The following is a 22,951-nucleotide window of genomic DNA, read 5'->3' as shown; positions in this document are numbered from 1 at the left end:
CACATTGTTCAAAATCACATAAAAAACCCATAAGCTCAACATAAGCTACACATGCATTTTCTACCCCATGAACTTGCATAAAACTTATTTAAAACATAATGTAAGCTAGAGATCGACTCTTACCTCTTGAAGATCGAGGGTGGAGGCGATCTAACTTGGAGTTGGAAGAGATTTGAGTTCTTGGACCTCAAAGCTCCAAAACTTGCTCAAAACTCGGAAATCTTCATAACAAGATGAAAACTAGTGAAAAACTTGAAAGATCTGAAGGAAAAGACTCAAGATCGGTGAGGGGTGGCGGAGAACTCACCTTGGCCAACAACGGGGAAAAAGCTCGCCCGTTTTTGGCTAAGGGACCCTTTTATAGTGGCTGGCCAGGCCACGTTCGGGGGCCGAACGTGCCTCCACATGCATGCCATGTTCGGCGGCCGAACTTGAGGTTCGGCGGCCGAACCTGGACTTTCCTCACTTATGCTTTCGGGGGCCTAAAGGCGCTCCCGAAGGCATGCATGTTCGGCGGCAGAACGTGAGGTTCGGCGGCCGAACCTGAGTTTTTCCTTCAAGGTTGTTTTCATGCAAAAACTCATTTCCATTTACTTAAAATCATCAAAAACATTAAAACATTTCATGAAAACATGCTTCTACCCTACTAGAGGCTTCCGACATCCGAGATTCCACCGGACGGTAGGAATTCCGATACCGGAGTCTAGCCGGGTATTACATTCTCCCCCCTTAAGAACATTCGTCCCCGAATGTCCCTCAACTAGCACATAGCATGGCATAAAACTTAACATACATACATACACAACACATAAACAGATAGAGATCTAACCTTAAAAGAGATGAGGGTACTGCTGGAGCATGGACTCCCGTGTCTCCCAAGCGCATTCTTCCAAATTGTGGTGGTTCCACAGGACTTTCACCATCGGGATTTCCTTGTTCCTTAGCTTTCTGATCTGGGTGTCTATGATCCGTACTGGTTGTTCAACATAGGTGAGATCCTCCTGGACCTCCACATCAGGCTCACTAAGAACCTTGCTCGGATCTGACACAAACTTCCTTAACATTGAAACATGGAAAACCGGATGGATTCTTTCCATTGAAGCAGGTAAATCCAGCTTGTACGACACATTCCCGATCTTTTGCAAGATTTCAAAGGGTCCGATGTATCGTGGGGCTAGTTTACCTTTCTTCCCGAAGCGAACCACTCCCTTCATAGGAGACACCTTGAGCAATACCAGATCCCCCTCTTGAAACTCGACCTGCCTTCTGCGGATGTCTGCATAACTCTTCTGTCTGCTTGCAGCAGTCTTGATCCTTTCTCTGATTATGGGTACTACCCTGCTGGTAATCTCTACTAGCTTAGGCCCTGCCAAGGCCTTTTCCCCAACTTCTTCCCAGCAAACAGGTGATCTGCACTTCCTCCCATACAAAGCTTCATATGGAGCCATCCCGATGCTAGCATGATGGCTGTTATTGTAGGCAAACTCCACCAAAGGTAGATGCTGCCTCCAAGAACCGCCAAAGTCCAGCACACACATTCTGAGCATATCCTCGATAGTCTGGATGGTCCTTTCTGACTGTCCATCAGTCTGGGGGTGGAAGGCAGTACTGAAATCCAACCTAGTACCCATGGCATTCTGCAGACTCCGCCAAAATCTGGAGGTGAACTGGGGCCCTCTATCTGACACTATCGAAACAGGAACCCCATGCAGCCTGACGATCTCATCAACATACACCTGCACCAACTTGTCCACGGAATAGCCACTCCTGACATGGATGAAGTGAGCAGATTTGGTGAGTCTGTCCACAATCACCCATATGGAGTCTAATCTGTTGGACGCCGCCGGTAACCCCACTACGAAGTCCATAGCTACATTTTCCCATTTCCATTCTGGAATAGGTAGCGGGTTAAGCATTCCAGCCGGCTTCTGATGTTCCAGCTTCACCCTCTGACACACTTCGCAGGCTGACACAAACTGTGCCACTTCTTTCTTTATGGCTGGCCACTAATAAATCTTCTTTAGATCTTGATACATCTTGGTGGCCCCGGGGTGAATGCTGTATCTTGCATTATGAGCCTCTCTCATAATGTCTCCTTTTAGCCCTATGTCGTCTGGTACACATAGTCTGCTCCCATAGCGGAGGATCCCCTTGCTGTCGAATCTGAACTCACTATCATTGCCTGACTGAATAGTCCTGGCAATCTTCACTAACTCCGGGTTCTCATGCTGTTTCTGAGCCACCTGCTCCAGAAACACGGGTGCCACTCTCATCTGGGCCACCAAGGCACCTGTACCAGACAACTCCATCTGTAGACCTTCCTCAATGAGCTTGTAAAACTCCTTCACCACTGGCCTCCTCTCTGCCGATATGTGGGATAAATTACCGAGTGATTTTCGGCTTAAGGCGTCTGCCACAACATTCGCCTTGCCCGGATGGTACTGAATCTTGCAATCATAGTCACTCAGCAGCTCCACCCATCTTCTCTGTCTTAAGTTCAAATCTCTTTGACTCAGGATGTACTGCAGGCTTTTATGATCTGTGAATATCTCACATTTAACCCCATAGAGGTAGTGCCTCCACATCTTGAGTGCAAAGATTACTGCTGCCATCTCAAGGTCATGCGTGGGGTAATTCAACTCATGCTTCTTTAACTGCCTAGAAGCATAAGCAATCACCCTCTCATTCTGCATCAATACGCAACCCAGTCCCACACGGGACGCATCACAAAAGACTGTAAAGTCTTCATCACTGGATGGCAGAGCTAACACTGGTGCTGAAGTCAACCTCTTCTTAAGCTCTTTAAAACTCTCTTCGCACTGGTCGGTCCACACAAACTTCTGATTCTTCCTGGTTAGTCTGGTCAGAAGAGCTGCTATCTTTGAGAAGTCCTGAACGAACCTCCTGTAGTAACCTGCCAAACCCAAGAAACTCCTGATCTCTGTCATTGAAGTGGGTCTAGGCCAGTTAGCCACAGTTTCTATCTTCTTGGGGTCCACCTCTATCTCGTTCTCTGACACTACATGCCCCAAGAACGAAATGCTCCTCAGCCAGAACTCACACTTGGAGAACTTGGCATACAAGCCATGTTCCCTCAAGGTCTGCAGAACCAACCTCAGATGATGGGCATGCTCCTCTGCATTCCTAGAATATACTAAGATATCATCTATGAAGACAATAACAAAGTGATCCAGGTATTGGCTAAACACTCTGTTCATGAGATCCATGAATGCTGCAGGGGCGTTGGTTAACCCGAACGGCATTACAAGGAATTCAAAATGCCCATATCTGGTCCTGAAAGCTGTCTTTGGCACGTCTTCTTCTCTTATCCTCAGCTGATGGTACCCATATCTCAGATCTATTTTGGAGAAACAACCCGCTCCGGCTAGCTGGTCGAATAGATCATCTATCCTTGGCAGAGGGTACCTATTTTTGGTAGTGACTTTGTTCAACTGCCTGTAGTCGATACAAAGTCTGAGGGATCCATCCTTCTTTCTCACAAACAAGACCGGAGCACCCCAGGGTGAGGTACTCTGTCGGATGAAGCCCTTTTCTACCAGCTCTTGCAATTGCTCCTTCAACTCCTTCAACTCGGCTGGGGCCATCCTGTAGGGAGGGATAGAGATCGGTCTAGTTCCAGGCATCAACTCTATCTCGAACTCTATTTCCCTAGCAGGTGGTAAACCTGGAAGTTCGTTTGGAAAAACATCCTGAAACTCTCTGACAACTGGCACCGAGGCTGGCTCCCTGACCTAACTACTAAGCTCTCTCACATGAGCCAAATACCCCTGACATCCCTTCCTAAGCAACCTACGAGCTTGAAGAGCTGATATCAGACCTCTAGGTGTGCCCCTCTTGTCTCCTCTGAAGACGACCTCTGACCCGTTCTGATCTCTGAACTTGACTACCTTGTCTCTGCAGTCCAAGGTAGCACCATGGGTAGATAGCCAATGTAACAGCCCGCTTACCGGACCATCACCGGCACTAGGATCCAGATCGGCTTAAGGCCGCCGGTGCCGAGCACTTTGGGCCGTTACAGCCAATCCATCCCTAGAATGACGTCAAAGTCTGTCAAATCTAGAACCACAAGGTCGGCGGAGAGGCATCTTCCCTCAACAAAAACTGGACTGTACTGGCAGACTGACACTGCCACTGACGGGTCACACTTGGGTCCACTGACCCATAGGGGACACTCTAACCCAGAGACTATCAGACCCAACCTCTCGACGGCTCTCGGAGCAATAAATGAATGAGATGCACCCGGGTCCATTAATGCATACACATCAGAACACCCAATGACGAGATTACCTGACACCACGGTGTTGGATGTGTTAGCCTCCTGTTGAGTCATGGTGAAGATCCTGGCTAGAGCTAATGGACCTTCACCTCGGGAACCAGAAGAAGAGGCTGCCCCTCTCCCTCTACCTCTGCCACTGCCCTGAGTTGTGGCTGGAGCTGCTGGCTGTGCCACACTACCAGAAGCTGTCTGCTGGGGCTGGCCCATAAAAGGTGCTCTAGGACACTCCCTAGCCATGTGTCCCTCCTGTCCACATCTGAAATATGTATTAGTCCCAGCTCGACACACTCCCCTGTGCGGCCTTCCACATCTCTGGCATTCTGTACCATCTGAGCCTGAGCTCGAGCCATCGCCAAATCCCAGACCGGATTTCAACTTATTCCAAAACTTATTCTTCTTCGGCTTCTTGGTGGTGTTATCCCACCTCTTCTTACTTGAGCTCTGAGAAGAGAGACCTGGCCCTCCTCTGCCTGGGGTCTTAACCCCTGAAGACTGTGTAATGACCCGAAAATCAGACCGCTACCGGCGCTAGGATCCAGATCGGCTTAAGGCCGCCGGGACCCGTAGCAAGCCTGACATGTAACCTGTAAACCTGTTCAATCCCATACATGATCAACAATCATACATAAAAATTAAAACTTTTCTGGCATTCATTCCTCATACGCCAAACTCAACCTGTGCATGCACTAAACATAGCCATAATCATAAACTTGACCCCTCTGTGGGATCTCATCAATGCCCCAATGGGCGATACATCATAAGTTGAGTTGGTTAAACATGAACATCAATAAACATTAAGATCATGTATCAACAAGGGATTACAATGAACTATGGTCAAGCACACTTCTAAACCTCAATATCATTATGCATAACATAACTATTTAACTTTACATCATTATACAATTTACCATGTCCACTATCTATCTATTACAAACATAAGACTTTACTCTTCTTGACTTCTCTGTCTAGGGCCGGTAGCGGTCCGATTTTCGGGTCGTTACAGAAAATGGAACAATTGGTACTCACTCTCACCAGACTATTCCCTTAAAGTGGGAGGTCAAGGGTTCGAGTAGTGGGGGAGGCGACCTAATTTCCAAAGGGAAATTTGGGCCAAATCAATTTGGCGAAGGATACGACGTCGAGAACCCAAGGGGAAAAATCCTGCCAGGAACCCGTGAGGGTGAATGGATGTTAAGAGCTGTTCACGACGCCAGTGGAAAGCCCGAGGTGGCTAGAGGCCAGGCGAGGGATAGCCCTGGGCCATGAACGGTAACAGTGCCGGGGATCACGTCCGGGCTGTTACAGACTGGGTCACTGACTGCTTCACTGACCCCTCAACTATAGCACTCGCCTCTATCCTTCGAGCCATATCCACCACAGTGTGGAAACTTTCCCTCTCAACTGACTGAATCAACGAGGAGTACCTAGAATGCAGCTTCATAACATATCTCTTGGCTTTCTTCGTATCTGGCAATAGCTCCAAGAATTTATCCGTGAACTCCTCTACACTCATGTGCTTTGTCTGCCTCAGTTGCTCAAACTCAATCATTTTCAGTTCTTTGGAACTGTCTGGAAAAGCCCATCCAGCGAACTCATTCGCAAATTCCTCCCATGTCATGCCGTCTAGTCTCGGGTCCACATAACACTTGAACCATTCCCGTGCCTTCTTGCACTTTAAGGTGAACCCTGCCATCTGAATGGCCCTGCTATCATCTGCCCCTAGCTCATCAGTTATTGTCTTCACTACTCTCAGGTACTCAAAGGGGTCATCCCCTGACTTGTATTTGGGAGCATCCAGCTTAAGGTAATCTGTCATCTTTACTTTGCTCCCACCGGCTGAGCTAGGTCTAGGAGGTTGAGTAACTGGGGCTACTGGTTCTGTGGGTGGTGGAGGTGGGGGTGCAGCATTCCCCGAGGTGGGGTTTGCCGGGTTAGGATAGAAGGGTGAGGGTGGATAAGCTGGGTATTGTGTGTAAGGTGGGTAGAAAGGTGGATAAGGCATATAGGTAGGATAGGGGTTAAAGCTGGAGTAATCCGATGTGCCTCCCATCGGATACCCTGAACCCTGTGGAAAGGGTGGATAATGGGGTGGAAAACCACACCCCGAGGCCTGAACGCCTCCCTGAGACTCCCCCGTCCCCTCTTCCTCCATGCTCACATCCAGGTTCCCATCCCTCCTCTGGTCCTCTTCCATAACCACCCTCACATCTGAAGAACTTTCTCCTCTATCTGTCCCCCTTCTGCTAGCATCAAAAGACCTTCTGGGGTCCCCTAACACTCTTTCTCTGTTTGCTCTACAAGACATTGCCCTAGGCAATGTAGGAGGATGGGCGCTCGTGCCCTCATCCTCAGGTGGTACTTCGGTCAATCTTGCCGATCGACGGGTTCCTCTCATCCTGTTTTCTAAAAAACAGTACACATCATACAAACATTAGCATTATATGGTTCATGTGGGCACACATGAACCCTCATCACATATACATCATTCATATCATAGCATCAATGCACATGTATATAATCATGGCATTTCACATCATCATACAAGACAGGACTCAACATCCTATCCTAGTGGACATGATCTTCCTATTGTGCTTGACCTTCTAGAACATCTATGAGCCCGACACTCTAGGTTCGATCCTATGAACCTAGGGCTCTAATACCATTTTGTAACGACCCGAAAATCGGACCGCTACCGGTGCTAGGATCCGGGTCGGCTTAAGGCCGCCAAGACCCGTAGCAAGCCTAACATACAACCTGAAAAACTGCTTAATCCCATACATGATCAACAACATACATAAAAATTTTAAAACTTTTCTTTCATACATCCAACTCAACCTGAGCATACACTGAACATAGTCATAATCATGACCCCTCTGTGGGATCTCATCAATATCCCAATAGGCGCTATAACATGAGATGAGTTGGCTTACATGAATATCATAAAATCTCTAAGATCATGTATTAAAAGGGATACATTATACATGAAGTCAAGCACAATTCTAAACCTCAATATCATACATGACTAAAATTGTACTTTTACATAACATTAATACATTTATCATGTCCACACTATCTATTACATACACGCAACTTCATTACTCTTGCTGACCTCCTGGTCTACCCTATACCTGCAATCCTGGGGAATTTGGGAGAGGGGTGAGCTACTAGAGCCCAGTGAGCAGAATAATAAAACATTTAAAAACATATGATAACATGGAATGCATCACATCACAGCTAATCACATCAAGGATGAACTTGTCACCAATAGCCCTCTACATGGTCCAACTGTGCCAGAACGTAGAATGGGTCCTGGTCTTTCCCTTACATATCATAACATAATAGTGTCCAACTGTGCCACAATGTAGAATGGGTCCTGGTCTTTCCCTTACATAGTGCCAGCGAACGTAGAATGGGTCCCACTGGTCTTACATTCTGTACCGTACATATCACATCGTCATATCATAGATCGAGGGCTATGGATCATTCAACATTCATCCACATCAACATTAAAATGTGCAATGCAACATATTCGTGGATTCTAATGCAAACAACCTAAAATATCACATGGCATTCATGATGCATGAACGTGCTCAAAACTATACGAGTAATTTGCTTAAAAACATAAAAGGTTATTCCACTCACCTCTAGATAGCTCTGACCAGACACTGTGGCAACAGACTCACTGCTGGGGTCCTCGGTTCCTCGGGTCCAAACCTACACAGGTGGACTCAAATGAGGGACCAAACACACATGAACATAACTCTAAACTACTCCCCAAAAACCCCCTAAAACATCATGGAACAATCATAGAAAAACATGCAAGAAAGGGCTGGACAGGGCACTTTCGGCGGCAGGTTCGGCGGCCGAAAGTCCCTCCAGAGCCGAAAGTCAGGCAGGTTCGGCGGCACCTTCGGCGGCCGAAACTCCCAGACAGAGACAAAACTCATGCATGTTCGGCGGCACTTTCGGCGGCCGAAACTCCCAGACAGAGACGAAAGTCTCCTTTTGGGGGCAAGCTTCGGCAGCCGAAGGCTGCCTCCACAAGCACGTTCGGCGGCCGAAAGTTCCTTCGGCTGCCGAACCTGGTTTCTCCCAGAATGGTAGAAACTCAGCTCCCTTATGCATTTTTGCCTCCAAAACTAACCAATCATGCATAAACCTATTCTACAACACTCATACACAAGCATACAAGTTCCTAGGGGCATCAACTAACTAAAACCCCATCTATAACACATCTAACATACATTTGCAAGCCACATTGTTCAAAATCACATAAAAAACCCATAAGCTCAACATAAGCTACACATGCATTTTCTACCCCATGAACTTGCATAAAACTTGTTTAAAACATAATGTAAGCTAGAGATCGACTCTTACCTCTTGAAGATCGAGGGTGGAGGCGATCTAACTTGGAGTTGGAAGAGATTTGAGTTCTTGGACCTCAAAGCTCCAAAACTTGCTCAAAACTCGGAAATCTTCAAAACAAGATGAAAACTAGTGAAAAACTTGAAACATCTGAAGGAAAAGACTCAAGATCGGTGAGGGGTGGCGGAGAACTCACCTTGGCCGACAACGGGGAAAAAGCTCGCCCGTTTTCGGCTAAGGGACCCTTTTATAATGGCTGGCCAGGCCACGTTCGGGGGCCGAACGTGCCTCCGCATGCATGCCATGTTCGGCGGCCGAACTTGAGGTTCGGCGGCCGAACCTGGACTTTCCTCACTTATGCTTTCGGGGGCCTAAAGGCGCTCCCGAAGGCATGCATGTTCGGCGGCCGAACTTGAGGTTCGGCGGCCGAACCTGAGTTTTTCCTTCAAGGTTGTTTTCATGCAAAAACTCATTTCCATTTACTTAAAATCATCAAAAACATTAAAACATTTCATGAAAACATGCTTCTACCCTACTAGAGGCTTCCGACATCCGAGATTCCACCGGACGGTAGGAATTTCGATACCGGAGTCTAGCCGGGTATTACAATTACACATCATCATACTTTCATCAAGGCAGGACTCTACATCCTATCCTAATGGACTCTACATCCTATACTTTCATCAGATCGACTTAAGGTCTCCGGAACCCGTAGTAAGCCTACTATACATACTGGGTACCTGATAAAATCCCATACATGATCATACATTATCACAATAACTTAAACATTCCATGAAACCAAGCTCAATCTGTACGTATATCATACTGAAAGCATAAAACCCATATTAGAGCCCTCATCAAATGCTCTAGTATGGTAAACATTACATGTCTCAAGCTTGGTTCAAACATAACTCATAATTAAAAATTTTACATAAGGATCATGTTAACAGGAATTACAATGATAAAAAACTAGGGCAAAGCACAATTCTAATCTATTATACAATACATGTCCACAACTATTCTATTACATTAAACTATACCAGCTACTATGCCGGCTTTCCGAGCTATCTTCGACCCTGCAAACCTGAGGTTAGAGGAAAGGGATAAGCTACAAGAGCCTAGTGAGTAGAACATAAAAACAGTTTAATAAACATATGCTCGTATGAAATGCGTCACAACGCATACAATTCACATCAAGATGGACTTGTCACCAGTAACCCTCTACATATTCCAATGTGCCCGGCCCTCAACAGAGTTCCTCAAGACTTTCGCTTAAACATAACATAACATATCCATAATGCTAGGGGTGTAGAATGGGCCTCACCTGGACTTTCCCTTACATATTGCCAGGGGCGTATAATAGGCCTCACCTGGACTTTCGTATCGTATCATATCATATCATCTTGAGGGCTAGTGGGTCATCCAATAGCCATCCACATCAACAGTAAATTATGCAATGCATCATATTCGTGAATTCTAATGCAAAACAACCTAATACATAAACATGGCATTCGTGATCCATAAACATGCTTAAAAAGTTTGATTACTTTAAAACAATAGATTAGTTTAGTTCTACTCACCTCGGGCTGACGCTTGCCTAACAATGGCGCAGCTAACTCACTGAAGGCCTTTACGGTCTCCCAGGTCCGATCTTACATAGATGGACTCAAATGAGGGACCAAACATAACTATTACATGACTCTAAACAACTCCCCAATAACCCCCTTAAACATACCAAAACATGCACATAAAATGAGCAAAGGAAGGCTGGGCAGGGGACTTTCAGAGGCAGGTTCGGCGACCAAAGGTCCCTCACAGATCTAAAAGTCAGGGACTTTCAGGGGCAGGTTCGGCGGCCTAAGCCCTTCACAGATCCAAAAGTCAGGGACTTTCGGGGGCAGGTTCGGCGGCCGATACCCTTCACAGATCCGAAAGTCCATGCTTTCGGGGCAGGTTAGGCAGCCAAAAGGCTGCCTTCACCAGCAGGTTCGGCGGACAAACCTGGGTTCTCCAGCAAGGCAGAACTCGATTGTGCCCTATAAACTCAGCCACCAAAACTCTCAAATCCTCACACCCAACTCCTAAAAACTTGCATACTCACTCATCAAGCATAAGGGGCATAAAAACTAGCCTAAACCCCAACAAACAACAATAAAAACTCATAAAAGCAAACATTCATTAAAAACCCAACTCAAACTCTAAAACTTTAGATCTAACTATTTCATGCATTTTTAACCCTTGACCCCTTCTTAAAACTTGATTAAAAACAGAAGAAAAATAAGGATCTAGGCTTACCTCTTAGAGATCTAAGGGTAGCAGCAACCCAAACTTGGAGATGAGAGAAAAATGATCTTCGGAGGTCTCCAAGGTTTAAAAACTTGAATTCAAGCTCAAATCTTCAAAAACAAAAGGAAACTCGTGAATTTTCTAAGAGATTTGAGGAAAAATACAACAAAATCATCAAAGGATAGCAAGAACTCACCTCTGCCCGAAAATGGAGAGAAAATTTCTCTCATTTTCGGGCTGAAGGCCTTTTATAGGTGGCTAGATAAACCACCTTCAGGGGCCGAAAGAGGAGGTCCCGCTGGATAAACCATCCAAATCTCAAATAACTAGGGAAGGTTATATATAATCTCCATAAAGTTCAGACTTTTCCAGAAGATATAATTTGCTCCAAGGTTGAACATAACAAAGAAATAAAATAAAAATTAAAAATAAAAAAAAGCTCCTGGTAATCAGACAGGTTTGGGTGAGCCTGCTGCCTTGGGTTGCCTTCGAAGTAGCGCCCTTGTTTACTGTAATACCCGGCTAGACTCCGGCGTCGAAATTTCAATCTTCCAACGGAATCCCCTTTAGAACCCGGAATCTCGAGGCTGGAATCTCTTTAGGAAGGGAAAAATAAGGTTTTTATAAAATGAATTTTAAAAATTTTAAGGTTTTGATTTAAAAAGAAAAGAAAAGAGTTTTGAAGAGGAATCCAGGTGGTCTATCTAGCCACCTATAAGAGGCATTCAGCCCGAAAATGAGAGTTTTTCTATCCATTTTCAGGCAGAGGTGAGTTCTTGCCATCCTTTGATGATTTTGTTGTATTTTTCCTCAAATCTCTTAGGAAATTCACGAGTTTACTTTTGTTTTTGAAGATTTGAGCTTGAATCCAAGTTTTTAAACCTTGGAGACCTCCGGAGATCATTTTTCCTCTCATCTCTAAGTTTGGGTTGCTGCTACCCTTAGATCTCCAAGAGGTAAGCCTAGATCCTTGTTTTTCTTATATTTTTAATCAAGTTTTAAGAAGGGATAAAGGGTTAAAAATGCATGAAATGGTTAGATCTAAAGTTTTAGGGTTTGAGTTGGGTTTTTAATAATGTTTCCTCTTATGAGTTTTTATTGTTGTTTGTTGGGGTTTAGGTTAGTTTTTATGTCCCTTATGCTTGATGAGTGAGTATGCATGTTTTGAGGAGTTGGGTGTGAGGATTTGAGAGTTTTGGTGGCTGAGTTTATAAGGCAGAATCGAGTTCTGCCTTGCTGGAGAACCCAGGTTCGGTCGCCGAACCTGCTGGTGAAGGCAGCCTTTACCAGCAAGTTCGGCCGCCAAACCTACTGGTGAAGGCAGCCTTTTGGCCGCCTAACTTGCCCCCGAAAGCATGGACTTTCAGATCTGTGACGGGGTTTCGGCCGCTGAACTCGCCCCCGAAAGTCCCTAACTTTCGAATCTGTGAAGGGCTTAGGCCGCCGAACCTACCCCTGAAAGTCCCTGACTTTTGGATCTGTGAGGGACCTTTGGCCGCCGAACCTGCCGCTAAAAGTCCCCTGCCCAACCTTCCTTTGCTCATTTTATGTGAATGTTTTGGTATGTTTAAGGGGGTTCTTGGGGAGTTGTTTAGAGTCATGTAATAGTTATGTTTGGTCCCTCATTTGAGTCCATCTATATAGGATCGGACCTGGGAGACCGTAGAGGCCTTCAGTGAGTTAGCTGTGTCATTGTTAGGCGAGCATCAGCCAAAGGTGAGTAGAACTAAACTAATCTATTGTTTTAAAGTAATCAAACTTTTTAAGCATGTTCATGCATCACGAATGCCATGTTTATGTATTAGGTTGTTTTGAATTAGAATTCACGAATATGATGCATTACATAATTTACTGTCGATGTGAATGGATATTGGATGACCCACTAGCCCTCAAGATGATATGATATGATACGATACGGAAGTCCAGGTGAGGCCCATTCTATGCCCCTGGCAATATGTAAGGGAAAGTCCAGGTGAGGCCCATTCTACGCCCCTGGCATTATGGATATGTTATGTTATGTTTAAGCGAAAGTCCTGAGGAGCTCCGTCGAGGGCCGGGCACATTGGAATATGTAGAGGGTTACTGGTGACAAGTCCATCGTGATGTGAATTGTTTGTGTTGTGATGCATTTCATGCGAGTATATATTTATTAAACTCTTTTTTATGTTCTGCTCACTAGGCTCTTGTAGCTTATCCCTTTCCCCTAACCCCAGGTTTGCAGGGCCGAAGATAGCTCGAGAAGCCGGCATAGTAGCTGGTATAGTTTAATGTAATAGAATAGTTTTGGACATGTATCATATAATGGATTAGAATTGTGCTTTGCCCTAGTTTTTAGCATTGTAATCCCTGTTAATGTAATGTTTACTATACTAGAGCATTTGATGAGGGCTCTAGTATGGGTTTTATGTTTTCAGTATGATACACGTACAGGTTGAGCTTGGTTTCATGGAATGTTTAAGTTTTTGTGATAATGTATGATCATGTATGGGATTTTATCAGGTACCCAGTATGTATAGTAGGCTTGCTAGGGGTTCCGGCGACCTTCAATCGATCTGAATCCTAGCACCGGTAGTGGTCCAGTTTCTGGGTCGTTACATTTACTATCCCAGACTAGACACTAGTGGCATGTTAGGTTTCCCTTCTACAACCACTTCCATCTTCGTATTTATTCAAAATCCAAACCAACTTCTTTGCTTGTAAAGGATTCAACTTGGAGGAGATTATGATCAGAAATGTGTTATTACTCCCTAAAAATACATATTTCAGATGAGCTGGAAGCATTTTCAACTCAAGTTCTGGTACCTTATGGCTCAAAGTGTCCAATGAACGGACTATTTCTATAATTTCTTCATCGAATTGTGATGTGCCATTATCAAGGCTGATACGAGCAAAGAAATAAAACGATGCTTCAAAGGTTTAAACTGGAAAACTCCAAATCATGATAAATAAAGCTACCATCGCTTAATTCAAGACTTACGAGATGAGAACTATATTTGGAAAGCATGGGAGAATAAGGAAATAAGCAACACACTCTTCAACATATATGGACGTGCAACACAATTTCAGATTGCGTAATATATGTATGGCCAAATTGCTTTTAGGCCAATTTTGTTATTTTGGTATTTTAGTATTTTGTGGGATTTGTTTTAAATTAATTTGGCCTATATTAGAAGCCAAATTCGTGCAGCCCATTTAGGAAGGAGATTTCTCCAAGATAATTTAGAAAAATGATCTTTAATGTAATCTAAGTTTGACTATTTGACTAGATACCCTTCCTATATTGTAATTACACCTTCCTACAATAGAATTAGGGTTTGGAGGCTATAAAAATACCCTTAAGGTGGCATCAACAATTAGCCAATGAACAAAGATGATGTTATGAATAATATTTGGTTCTTCTCTATTATTTAGTAACTTATCAAGGTTTAACCATGTGGTGTTTTAATATGGATCTCCTCTATGCTTAGTTAACTTATTAAGAATTTCTTGCGGCATTCTCCAACCTGAAATCGCTTGATTATCTATGTTTCTAATCACATTAGTTAGTTAGAGGTGTAATAGAGTAACCTTCGCTTGATTATCTATGTTTCTAATCACATTGGTTGGTTAAGAGTGTAGTAGAGCAACCTTTGTGTAACGACCCGAAAATCGGACCGCTACCGGCGCTAGGATCCAGATCGGCTTAAGGCCGCCGGGACCCGTAGCAAGCCTGACATGTAACCTGTAAACCTGCTTAATCCCACACATGATCAACAATCATACATAAAAATTTAAACTTTTCTTTCGTTCATTCCTCATACACCAAACTCAACCTGTGCATGCACTAACATAATCATAAACTTGACCCCTCAGTGGGATCTCATCAATGCCCCAATGGGCGATATACATGTGTTGAGTTGGCTAACATCTGTATCATTAACTATCTAAGATCATGCATCAACAAGGGATTACAATGAACTATGGTCAAGCACAATTCTAAACTTCAATATACCTCATTACATAACATATTGTAATCTCTTACATTACATCATAGTACAATTGTCATGTCCACAATCTAACTATTACATAAACATACTTCAAAACTCTGGCTAACCTCCTGGTCTACCCTGAACCTGCACATCTGGGGTTAGGGGAGAGGGGTGAGCTACAAAGCCCAGTGAGCAGAATAGTGAAATCATATATTAAAAATGCCATGCTTTCATGAAATGCAACACATCACAACAAATCACATCTCGGATGGTATTGTCACCTATAGTCCTCTCCATTCCAAAGTGCCGGGACGTAGAATGGGTACAACCGGTCTTTCTCTTAACATAACATATCATACATACCAATGTGCCAGGGACGTAGAATGGGTACAACCTGGACTTTCTCTTACATCGTGCCAGGGACGTAGAATGGGTACAACCTGGACTTCCATACCATATCATGCCGTAACATCATCATACCATATGAGGACTAAAGGATCATCCAATAACCAATCTACATCAACATCATAAATGCAATGCAACATATTCATGAATACTAATGCAAACAACCTACTATATCTCATGGCATTCATGATGCATGGATCATGCTCAAAATTCATATTTCATTTATTTTAAAACTTAAAGTTTATTCCACTCACCTCTGGCTAGCTCTGACAAACTCTGTAGCAGCTGGCTCACTGCTGGGGTCCTCGGTTCCTCGAGTCCGAACCTACACAGGTGGACTCCAATGAGGGACCAAACATACATAAACATAACTCTAATATACTCCCCAAAAACCCCCTAAAACATCATAAAACAATTACATAAAAACATGCAAGAAATGGCTGGACAGGGCACTTTCGGCGGCAGGTTCGGCGGCCGAAAGTCCCTTCAGAGCCGAAAGTCAGGCAGGTTCGGCGGCACCTTCGGCGGCCGAAACTCCCAGACAGAGGCGAAACTCATGCATGTTCGGCGGCACCTTCGGTGGCCAAAAGTCCCAGACAGAGACGAAAGTCTCTTTTCGGGGGCAAGCTTCGGCAGCCGAATGCTGCCTCCACAAGGGGGTTCGGCGGCCGAAAGTTCCTTCGGCTGCCGAACCTGGTTTTTCTCAAATGGGCAGAAACTTGGCTCAAATGAACCTCTTGCCTCCCAAAGCCTCAAATCATGCATAAACTTGTTCTAAAACATGCATACATATCATACATCACACCTAGGGGTCTCAAACTATCAAATACCCCAACTACAACACTTCAAACATTCCTCATTGTTCAAAAACATAACATTTGCTCAAAAACTCATACAACCCTAAACATGCCATTCTACCCCATAAAACAACTTAAAACTTACTTAAAACATACAATGAGCTTAAGATCGGCTCTTACCTCTTGATGATAGAGAGAGAGGCGAGCTAAACTCGGAGATCCAAGCAAATGAGCTCCTGAGTTCCCAAAGCTCCAAAACTTGTCTTAAATGCTCAAAACTTGCAATGAGAGGTGAAAACTCAAGAAAAATGGAGGAGGTTTGGAGAAAGAACACAAGATCTGGGGAGAGGGAGGTCGGAAGCTAGCTATGGCCGAAAATAGGAGAAAGCTCGCCCATTTCGGCTAAGTGACCCTTTTATAGGTGGCTGGCCAGGCCACGTTCGGGGGCCGAAAGTGCCTCCGCATGCATGTCATGTTCGGCGGCCGAACCTGGACTTCCCTCACTCATGCTTTCGGGGGCATAACGTGCCTCCAAAACGCATGCATGTTCGGTGGCCGAACTTGACTTTCGGCGGCCGAACCTGGGTTTTCCTCCAAAGACTTTTCATGCAAAAACTCATTTAATTTTCATACTTAAAACCATGAAATACCTTAAAACATTTTATGAAAACATGTTTCTACCCTACTAGAGGCTTCCGACATCCGAGATCCCACCGGACGGTAGGAACTCCGATACCGGAGTCTAGCCGGGTATTACACTTTGCTCCATTGTCTATGTTTCTAATCACATTGGTTGGTTAGGAGTGTGGTAGAGCAACCTCTAAAAGATATCTTAGCCTTATTCTTTGTCAAGTTGTGTGTTCAGGGTTTTTGATCACGAGTTGATCCTGGGTTCCACATCAAAGGCAGTCTAATGTCAAGTTTTCAGTTAGAACTGCCTCCAACTTGTCTTTCTTGATTAGTTCAAATGCTTCTTGAGCAAGAGGATCAATAATATATATGTTGCAGAGAGAAAAATTATCATCAGAATACTTCATTGCATTATAAACATTAAATTTTACCTCTTATCTGTCAAACTCCATTATGAGCATGCCTTCGTGCATGTTGATCTTTATTCTTGTTGTGCTAAGGAATGGTCTCCCTAGAAACAGATCGGTAGAATTAGATGAACCGTCATCTTCCATATACAAGACAAAAGAAAAGTCTGCTGGAAAAATTAATTTCTCCACTTGAACCAAGACATCCTCCAACACACTCTTAGGATAGACTATTGATCTATCGGCGAGTTAAAGTGTGATTCTTATTTGTTTCAAAGGACCTGCATTCAAAAAAAAAAATAAACAGACAGAGGCATAATATTTATGGAGGCTCCTAAATCACACATTGCCTTCCTAACTTCAAAGTTACCAACTTTACATGATATTGCAAACATGCCTTTACCTTTATATTTTTGTGAAATTTTTCTTTGAAGTACAACATACATATTCTCACCTAATTTTATCTTTTCATGCCCATACAATTTTCTTTTTTATTAATGCAAAGATCTTTTAGATATTTTACATACCTGGGTATTTGCTTAATAGTTTTAAGAAGGGGTATGTTTACCTGGACTTTGCAAAAAAATCTCCAAGATCTCTTTTTCTTCCTTTTTCCTTTTTGATTAAGCAAGTCTTTTAGGAAAAAAGGACGTGTTACTTGAATTAGGGATTGTTCTATCTTTAATTTTTGGGGCTGGTTCTCTACTGGAATTTCTAATTCTACTTCTGGCATTAGGTTTGTTGCACTGCCTTGGGCAAGCCTCTTCAAGATGGCAGTTTTTATTCTTTTCCACTTTGCAGTATAATTGCACTTGCATTTTGTTTTAGCTCTGGCACGGTTTGGGAGGGCGGTTTCCCTTGAGATTCCAGCTTGCTCACTGATATAGCAAGTTCGCTCACTTGTTTCTCTAAATTCTGTATGCTTGACTTCATTTCTTGTTGGAAGGTAAAGGTGCTATTAGCAAGAGATTGCACAATGTTTTCTATAGACATACTTGATTTTGCAGCTTGATAATTTGCTCTTGGTTGAAAATTTTGCTATCTATTCCTATAGCTAAGGTTCATATGATCTCTCCATCCCAGATTGTACGTATTTGAAAAGGGTCATACTTCCTTTGCTATTGATGAACCCTCCAATTATATTTACCTGTTGCTCATCTTCCTGAAGGGTAGGACACATGTTTGTGGAATGGTCGATTTTTTTGCAAATGCCACAAGTCTTTACATTATTTGCAATAGCCAATTGTTGAATTGCAGTGATAAGTCATGAAATTTAGAATCTAAAGATACAATATTACCTCACTCACTGTAACGACCCGGAAACTGGACCGCTACCGGCGCTAGGATCCAGATCGGCATAAGGCCGCCGGGACCCGTAGCAAGCCTAACATACATCCTGTATACCTGTTAAATCTCATACATGATCAAACATATACATAAAAACTTTAAACTTTCTCTTTCATTTACCAAGCTTAACCTGTGCATGCACAAACTCATAAACATAAAACCCCACACTGGAGCCCTCATCAAATGCTCTAATGGGGCAACATATCATACATTAAGCTTGGTTTACATAAAACATCCTAAAAACATTTCATTAAAGGATCATGTACCAAAAAGGGATTAACATAGACTAGGGCCAAGCACAATTCTATCCTCAATACAATTCTTTACATTACATCACATTATAACATTTTACACTACATGTCCACATCTAACTATTACATAAAACATGACTTCTTTACTCTTGCTGACTTCCTGATCTAGCCCGTACCTGCAAACCTGGGGGATTAAGGGAATGGGGTGAGCTACTAGAGCCCAGTGAGCAAAATAGTAAAAACATTATATTAAAATTCATGCTTTCATGAAATGCATCACATCACAAACAAAACACATCAAGGATGGACTTGTCACCAATAGCCCTCTACACATTCCAATAGTGCCAGGGGCATAGCATGGGCCTCACTGGTCTTTCTCTTACATCGTACTAGGGGCGTAGAATGGGCCTCACTGGTCATACATACTATACCATATCATATCATATCATATCATCATACGAGGGCTAACGGATCATTCAACACCCATCCACATCAACATTATATTATGCAATGCAACAAATTCGTGAATTCTAATGCAAACACCCTAATACATCTCATGGCATTCATGATGCGTGAATCATTCTAAAACTTTCATTAATTGCTTTGAAACATAAAGATCCATTCTACTCACCTCAGGCTTGCTCTGAAAAGGCACTGAAGCAGCTATCTCACTGCTGGGGTCCTCGGTTCCTCGGGTCCGAACCTACACAGGTGGACTCAAATGAGGGACCAAACATACATGAACATGACTCTAAACTACTTCCCAAAAACTCCCCCTAAAACACCTTAAAACAATCATAGAAAACATGCAAAGGAAGGCTGAACAGGGCACCTTCGGCGATAGGTTCGGCGGCCGAAAGTCCCTCCAGAGCCAAAACTCATGCATGTTCGGCGGCACCTTCGGCTGCCGAAACTCCCTTCCAGAGCCAAAAGTCCAACTTTCGGGGGCAGGGTTCGGCAAATGAAAGCTTGCCGCCACAGGCAGGTTCGGCGGCCCAAAGTCCTTCGGCTACCGAACCTGAGTTCTTCCAAAGGGCAGAACTCAGCCTTCTCATGCACATTTTGCCTCCCAAACCATTCAAACATGCATTTAGCTATTCTATGTAACGACTCGGAAATCGGACCGCTACCGGCGCTAGGATCCAGATCGACTTAAGGTCGCCGGGACCCGTAGCAAGCCAAACATACATCTGGAATACCTGACAAATCCCATACATGATCATACATATCCATAAACATGAGAACTTTTTCTTTTCTTGCTTAAAACATAAAATGCATTAAAACATTTTATAAAAACATGATTTTACCCTTCTAGAAGTCTCCGACACCCAAGATTCCACCGGATGGTAGGAATTCTGATACCGGAGTCTAGCCGGGTATTACATTATAACAAAGTGATCCAGGTACTGGCTAAACACTGGCTCTAGAAACAGTATGAGGACCCAGAGTTAGTGAAGATTGCCAGGACTGTTCAGTCATGTTATGTAATATTGATATTGAGGATTAGAATTGTGCTTGACCATAGTATGTTTGGATAATTCCATGTATATACATGATCTATGTTTTATGATGTTTGTGTTTGATAGGAGCGGTTGTCGAAGCCGGCCAAAAATAACCTTCTTGGTTACCTACAATTTACAACTGTAGACAGTGGTGAAGGATCGTATCCACAGAGAATTGATTACCTATTTATTTATCACAATCAAGACCAATAAAACCGATTGGAAACACAATAGAAGGCAAGTAATTGCAAACAGAACAAAAGTAAAGTGCAATAAAAGTAAAAAGGGGGGGTTTTGAGATGATTTGATTAACAACTAATAAAAGCAATTAAAACAATAAGTAGTCTAAAATAAGAGAGAAATCAATAAGAGAAAAGTCTAGTTGAAGATATGGATCCACTTTGGTTGTTTGGGTTGATCATTGAAGCATGATAATCTTGATTAACTCAATAGGTTGGTTATGGGGGTGGAAGACGCTTCTCACCACCACGTCTTTCCTTATGAACAAAATGATTAGGGAACGTCTTCTAACCAATTACTAATCAACAAATTGCTAAGGAACGTCCTTGGGCCATAGGCATCAAAACAATTGCCAATTGCATGAATAACAAGAAAGATCCAAACCCTAACTACTCAAACGCATGAGATGATGTTAGATCATGCAATTCCTTGGTTTTTACACCAAGTGTTCTATGGACAGAATATTTCCAGCAATTACGGACTAACAAATATCCTAATCCAACAATCAATTAACTTTGCAATTAAGAGTCAAGTGGCCAATTTGATCAAAACAACAAAGCAATCTTAGAATTAAGCATCAATTGCATGAATATTGAATAAATCAAAAGTAAACACTTTATGTTCAGATCTCACAACCCTTTAAACAACCTTAGTTTCAACCAAACTTCAACTAGAAAGAGGGTTTCAACCACTCATGGCTGAACCAAAACAGAAAATAAGAGAAAAGAAGAAAAAGATGAAGAACTAAGGTGGAGGAGCCTTTGGAGAGCCTTGATCAATCCCTTGATGGAAGATTATGATTCTTGGTCTTCTTGAGGCCTTTAAATAGATCTTGAGAGGCTGCCTTTTTCCTTTTTAGTGTCCATGTATCTTTGAGTGATTGCCCCATAGTGCCCTTGAGTTTTCTTTGTGCATATGTGGAGTTGCAAGCCCTTTTTGGTCTTTTGATTGATGTCCAAGGTGTGTCCAAGAAGATTTATGCACTAAAGAGGAAGGTGGAGCCTTGATTTGAATTTTGAATGAGCATAGCACTATGTAGGAAACATGTGATCTTCAAGATTTGGCTCATTAAATAGGGAAGAGCATGTTCGGGGGCAAGTTCGGCCGCCTAAGTTAAGTTTCGGGGGCAGGACTTTCATCTCTGGAGCCAAGGTTCGGCGGCCGAAGGTGCCCCCGAAGGTGGGTGACTTTCGCCTCTGGACTGGACTTTAGGCCGCCGAATGTGCCCCCGAAAGTGGGTGACTTTCGGCTTCCGAAAGTGCTTCCGAAGGTGCCCCCGAAAGTGGTTGAGTTTTGGCTTCCGAAAGTGCTTCCGAAGGTGCTTCCGAAAGTGGCTGTTTTTGGGCATTCTTTGGCACTTTTAAGAGCATTTTCTTCAAATTGTTTCTTCACACCTAATATTTACAAAACATGATTAAAACCACAAAATTAGGTAGAATAGGTGCAAATAAACATCAATAAGATCATGAAAATATGGACTAAAATATGCTCTATCAAATACCCCCACACTTAAGCTTTTGCTTGTCCTCAAGCAAATAAACATAGTCAAATAAGCCTTCTTCCTTTAGATCCTTATTTCCATTTAAGCTCATACTCAAGACACCTATTTTGAAGCATTGCAGTGAAGAATATATGCATGAAGATTACTTACCTCTTTTCCTTGTTTCCCTTTGCTTACCATGGCTAGGATTGGTTTTCCTCAAGAGAGACATGCACATTAATTTGTTAAGACTTTTTCTAGCTTTTGGATTGACTTGCCCTTACCTTGAAGTACTTTATTCAGGCTTTTGCACTTTAGATTTTGCTTGGAAAGGTCACCAACCTATTTTTGATGTCATGGTTTATATTTTTCAGTTGGTCACCTATCCAAGTGGCTACTAGAGTTTGTGCTTTTGAGGTTTTTGCCTTTGCTGAATTTTCTTTCTCTCAATGATTTGGGCAAATCAACACCAATTGCTAAAGCAAGTCATGTTAAGTTCATTCACACAATTTTAATTTTTCTCAATCAATTGAGGGTCATCAATATATTTTTCACCATGGCAAACTCAAAGATTCAATTCAAAGGGCAATTCTCAGACATGAATATAACTCACTGCAATCGATTCAACATAAGTTTAAAGAGTTTTCACATCAATGGGGTCATGGAAAGAAAAACTCATCTAACATAGTTCATAAGTTGAGTAGAGCAAAACAAAAAGAAAGAAGAAGGTTGTGGTTGTGTGTGTTTTATTGAAAGCATAAATAACAAAAATGAAAAAAGAAAAAAAAAATTTTCCTAACGCAATCAAAGCAAAAATAAACTTAAAAGTAAAAATTCAGAGATATGCACCCCCACACTTAAATCATGCATTGTCCTCAATGTATAAGAAACATAAAAGAACAAAGGAAACTGAGTACTCCCCTGGGTGTGGTGTGCATGATGTGATACACTTGATCAAGGCTCAAGTAATTGGAGA

The sequence above is a fragment of the Manihot esculenta genome, chromosome 5 (genome assembly GCF_001659605.2).
Source record: "Manihot esculenta cultivar AM560-2 chromosome 5, M.esculenta_v8, whole genome shotgun sequence".
Lineage (NCBI taxonomy): Eukaryota > Viridiplantae > Streptophyta > Magnoliopsida > Malpighiales > Euphorbiaceae > Manihot > Manihot esculenta.
This window is presented reverse-complemented; position numbering follows the sequence as displayed.